Genomic DNA, 6,000 nt, shown 5'->3' on the forward strand with positions numbered 1-6,000 from the left:
TGTGGAGGGCTCTGTTAAGGGGGCAAGGAACGGTGGAAATCACAGTTAAGGCGGCAGTCTTCTATGGAGGTCAGTGTTAAGAGGTTGTGCTGTAGAGGTTACTGTTAAGGCGGCGGGGTGTTGTGGAGGTCACATTTTAAGGGAACGGAGCTCTGTGGAGGTCACTGTTAAGGGGGTAGGTTATTATGGAAATCACTGTTACCGAGACGGGGTACTGTGGAGGTCCCAAATAAAGTGTGCGCCGCTGTGGAGGTCACTGTTAAAGGGGCTGGTGCTGTGGAGGTTACTGTTAAGGGGGCAGGGGACTGTGTAGGTCACTAATAAAGAGGCAGCTGCTGTGGAGGTCACTGTTAAGTGAGCGTTCGCTGTAGATGTTAATGTTAAGGGGGCAGGCCGCTATGGAGGTCATTGTTAAAAGGAACGGGCACTGTGAAGGTCACTCTTAAGGGGGCAGGGGACTGTGGAGGCCACTATTAAAGGGGCAGCTGCTGTGGAGGTCACTGTTAAGGGAATGGGGTACTGTGGCAGTCACTGTTAAAGGGGCGGGCACTGTGGAGGTCTCTGTTATGGGGCTGGGAACGGTGGAGGTCACAGTTAAGGGGACAATCTGCTATGGAGTTCAGTGTTAAGTGGCGGGTGCTGTAGAGGTCACTGCTAAAGGGGCTGCCCCTGTGAAGGTCACTGTCAAGAGGGTGCTATGCTGTGAAACTCACTGATAAAGGGGGGGGCTGCTGTGAAAGTCAAAGTTAAGGGGTGGGCTGCTGTGGAGGTCCCATTTTAAGGAGATGGGGCACTGTGGGGGGGGGGTCAGTGTTAAGGGGTGGGGCTGTGAAGGTCACTGCTAAGGGGGCAGGATGCTGTAGAGGTCACTGTTATAGGGGGATACTGTCAATATCTATTAATGACACACACAAACATTAAATGAAATAGAAAATATACCCATGCAAAACCAAGTCCTTCTGCTAGTCTCTCATATATATAGAAATTAGTTTCTGTCCATCTGTCTGTTCTTTATGCGCGACCAAACGACTGAACAAATCTACACCAAATTTAACACACAGGTACATCAGGTGTCCGGGAAGGCTTTAGGCTGGGTCTCAGCTCTCTAGGACCTCAGCTCTCTAGTACCATTCCTGAGATAGTCCCAAAAAATGCAAATATGACACCATAACATGACCTACATTAGCCAATAGAAGCCTGCTGGTCTTTCACTCATATCCCAACTGCCATATACACGGTCACATTACCCTTATCAGCCAATAGAAGCTCGTAGGTCCTCCAGTCTCCACATAAACACAGTTTTACACCAGGTTTCCATAACAAGCAAGCCATTTTTCTTCACTGCACTAGTAGTCTCCCCTCTAGATTTTACTCTCTACTTACAGTTCCTAGGTGAATCACTTCCTTACAAACAAGGGGAGCTAGAGAGAATGAAGAAAGTTTGTGTGTCTTTCTTCACTTTGAGCTCAGTGCAGAGGCCCCTCCCCCATCTAGGGATCAGAGCTTAAACACTGCTGAATGTGCAGCATCCCAGATGGCTGTTTTTTTTTGTATAGACCAAATCTTCCCTCCAGTACATAGTAAGTTAATTTCTTACTCCAGTCATAATAGAATTCATTTATGAAGCACTTAAGCGTCTCTACATGTGTTGGTTTTAGTTGATTAGTCAGCATCTCTCACTAGACTGACTGTACATCAGTTTGCATAGTCCCTGCCCTATTTGTGCTATAATCAATAGTTTCTATTGTGTTCTGGATCTTTCTATTCTGTATTCTGTGAGCATAAACTTTATTTTACAAGTGTGTGTTTGTATTTAGTGTGCGAGTTAAGATTAATTGACTTTAGATTCAGAGGACTACACTAAGTCAATTGCTTTTCATTGCACTGTATTATTGTTATTTTCTTTCTCTTTTCTTGTGTAATCCCCATTAGTATGTGTTCCATTATTGACAACACAGTCAAGTGCACATCTTGTCAAATGTATGCAGTCTTGGAACAGCCGTTTAAGGGGGCATATTTTTGTTCAAAATGTGAGCAAATTTCCCATTTGGAATCACACATCTTGTATCTAATCAAGCAAATTTCAACACTGAGAAGCGTTGGCAATTTGGAAAAGAGTTTGCTCTCACTGAGCAGGCACTCTATGGGGTAGATGCAGGGGAGGGTGGTAGTATGGAGGTTTAGGAAAGTGAGGTAGTTAGCTGGATAACAGAAAGCAGGGTAGAGGGAAGAGTGCAAGGGAGGTTAGCCCTGATCTTAAGGCAAATTTCACCTATTTTAACAGGAAATGCACCAAAAGTAATATCAATAGATATTGGATACTGGTTTGGGTGCATGTAAGGATAGTATGGTAATTTTTCCATATAGGTTTGTGGTATATGCCAGGATGGTATGATAATTAAATGTTGTAGATTTGTCATTGTTGCTATAATAGCCGATTTTCTAATGTTCTAATTTGATCTGCATCAAATCATAATGGCTGCACCGTAAATTGTGGTAAAGTTGTATGCAGGAAAAAATGTAGAAGGGGACTCAGCACTAAATCAGTACTGTTTCTTCTTTATTTTTTGCTATATAGCGCCATCTGCTCTTTGTTCTTTTTCTTATTTCTTTGTCCTACTCACTGAGAAGGTCGCACATGCTCAGTTTCATCCTTCAACTGCCTCCTGAGCTGTGATAGGGAGAGAATGGAAATGCCCCCTTAGCTGTAACAGAAAATACACTCCCCTTGATATAAATCCAGCAGAGCAATGAATGGGGAGCTGTCTGGATCCATGTGAGGTGAAGGACTGGTTCTAGCTTTGTTAGAAAGAGATTGACGTGTACTATACAATGTCATTTTTTACAACAATAATGGGATAACACCTTTAAATTTTATTAGCACTGGTAATCCAACATGCAACACATGTGAACTTGATTCTCAAACCCCCATTTATATGTAACAGATCTTTACCATTTTGAGTGTGTGGTATACATATCACAGTTTGCTGCAGATATTTACCATGGATTTAACACATGCATATTTATTTTGCAGAAAAGTGATTTGCGGCAAAATCCTCCAAAAAATTGTTCCATCAGATCTGAACTTGTAGTCCAGTGCAAAATGTATAAACCTTACTTCTACAACCAATACAATGGGCACAAAGGCTTAAGAATGGGCAGATAAAGGAACACTTATAAGAATTAGAATTTTATTTTTGTCCATATAATGATCCGCATGGATGCCGTTCATGTGGCTTATGTATTCTAGTTCCATAACACAGTGACTTGTTTCCATGACAATATTTTATAGTACTCTATAGTCCGACCTTCAGTTATAATGGATGTATTTTTCTCCTTTGCAGAATACATCAATACATCTAAAAATAAGCAAAGCATTATTACATTAGGGCGTAGACTATAGCAATGCTTTACTGTGTTGTATGAAACCTTTGGTGGGGGGGGGGGGGGGGGGGATTTTCCGCCCCGAGTGCCAGCTGTCAAGGGTCTGCCAGGTGCAATGAGTGCTTCCATCAATACAGATGGAAGCGCTCATTGCTAGAGTGCCGAGGAGCTGACGGTCCTTCAACTTACTGACCACTCACTTCTGTGCGCCTTCCCTCCTCCAGGAGCCATCTTCTCTCTGCTTCACCTTTCCATACTGCAGGCACAGATTGCGTAGATCCGGGAATCTTCCTGTGCACTCCTCCCACACATTGCTGCAGTGTGATCTGTGCCTGCAGGGGAGAGCTGGAGGTGATCTGATCATCAGGAACAGGACAAGGTGAGTAGTTACTGTTTTTCTTTATTTTATTAACACTGAGGGGGCATAATGTGAGCATTACTACTGTAAAGGAGGCACAGTGAGGGCATAACTATGGCACTGTGAGGGGGGTGCAATGAGGACATACCTACTGTTATGGGGGCACAGAATGGGCATAACTATTATGAAGGGGCACTATGAAGGGATAAATATTTTATGGGTGAAAAATGTAGGCATAACTACTGTGAAGGGGTGCATTGAGGGCATAACTACTGTGAAGGGGTGCATTGAGGGCATAACTACTGTGAAGGGGTGCAATAAATGCATTACTACTATGATGGGGCACAATTTGGGCATACTTACTATGAGGGGGGAAAGGAAGACATAACAATTGTGAGGGGGCACAATGTTTTAAAGGGGGAAGGCGTGCCAGAGAAAGGACCTGCCTCTGGTGCCAAACACCTTAGGAACACCACTGATAGCAATTAGTTGAAACATTTTCAAAATGTTTACCTTTGCACCTACAGTATATTGGCACAGTGTAATGACATGGCAGTGACAAAAAGTACAATTATTCATGATTAAATATGTATAAAATGTTATACTATTGTTAATGAGTTTTACATTTTTATCATCAAAGGCTATAAATCCTTTTGCACATTTATGGAAATTTGTCTGCATATGAGGCAGATATGGAGTCCATTGAAATCACAGAGTGAATTATCATTAATTACAGGATCATTTCACGCTTCCTGCAATTATACATTTAGGTGGACATTTTACACAAGAAGCTACTGTCATATAATATTAGATGTCTCTGAGTCAAGGTGGAATGGTTCAGACTACCATTTACTAATATAAGTAATTACGGTATGTGTTACTATGACAATAGACATAACTAGAAGCTATAAACTTTTTGATCTCTGGTCATTTTTGATCTATATCGATTTTGATCTCTATCATTATTTCAACTGGAAATCTGCTTTAACATCCTACTTAGTGTTGAGCGATTTAAAGTGAAATGAATTGAATTCAATGCGAATTTCTGGAAAAATTTTATTTGCTACAAATCCAAGTTTTTTTCCACTTCGTGGTAACAATCATTTGTTTCCTAAAATGGCAGCTACGTGTTTTACAAAGTGAAATTAAGAAGCTTGAGAACGCGGTATGACCCTTAGGCCCCTTTCACACGGGCAAGATTTCCACGCGGGTGCAATGCGTGAGGTGAACGCATTGCACCCACACTGAATCTGGACCCATTCATTTCTATAGGGCTGTGCACATGAGCGGTGATTTTCACGCATCACTTGTGCATTGCGTGAAAATCGCAGCATGCTCCTCTTTGTGCATTTTTCACGTAACGCAGGCCCCATAGAAATGAATGGGGTTGCGTGAAAATTGCAAGCATCCGCAAGCAAGTGCGGATGTGGTGCGATTTTCACGCACGGTTGCTAGGTGACGATCGGGATGGGGACCCGATCATTATTATTTTCCCTTACAACATGGTTATAAGGGAAAATAATAGCATTCTGAATACAGAATGCATAGTAAAATAGAGCTGGAGGGGTTAAAAAAAAATAAAAAATATTTAAACTCACCTTGATTCACTTGTTCACGCAGTCGGCATCTCTTCTGTCTTCTTTATTCAGGACCTGGGTAAAGGACCTGTGGTGACGTCACTGCGCTCATCACATGGTCCATTACATGATCCATCACCATGACCATGTGATGAGCGTAGTGACATCATCAAAGGTCCTTTTCCTCACAGATGAAGACAGAAGAGATGCCGGCTGCGCGAACAAGTGGATTAAGGTGAGTTAAAATATTATAATTTTTTTTTAACCCCTCCAGCCCTATTTTACTATGCATTCTGTATTCAGAATGCTATTATTTTCCCTTATAACCATGTTATAAGGGAAAATAATACAATCTACACAACCTTGAACCCAAACCTGAACTTCACATTGCACCTGCGCGATAAAAACTGAACAACGGAACGGAATTACAGTCAAAACTGACTGCAATTGCGCACCTACTCGCGCGGGTTTGCCGCAATGCACCGGGACGCATCCGGACCTAATCCGGACACGCTCATGTGAAAGAGGCCTTAATGCCTTGCAACCAGCCAATCAGCAGATCAGCCATCCCCTGTGATGTCACAGCCCTATAAAAGCCTCATTCCGCCTGGTCTCTGCTATTTTACTGTGAGCTGAGCATAGGGGCAGACGTGCCAAACTCTAGGAAAAAGTGTTTAACAA

General features: G+C 42.5%; 1 long non-coding RNA gene across 1 annotated transcript in view; it reads right to left on the bottom strand.

Annotated features, from left to right (window-relative positions):
- LOC120993283 overlaps positions 1 to 5,689 on the bottom strand; it is a 28,638-nt gene extending 22,949 nt beyond the window's left edge. Inside the window, exon 1 of the long non-coding RNA XR_005777192.1 lies at positions 5,679 to 5,689. This is a non-coding gene — a long non-coding RNA (uncharacterized LOC120993283). The remainder of the gene's footprint in view (positions 1 to 5,678) is intronic.
- Between the last annotated feature and the right edge of the window lie 311 nt (positions 5,690 to 6,000).

The sequence above is a fragment of the Bufo bufo genome, chromosome 3, assembly GCF_905171765.1.
Source record: "Bufo bufo chromosome 3, aBufBuf1.1, whole genome shotgun sequence".
In the NCBI taxonomy this organism is placed as follows: Eukaryota; Metazoa; Chordata; class Amphibia; order Anura; family Bufonidae; genus Bufo; species Bufo bufo.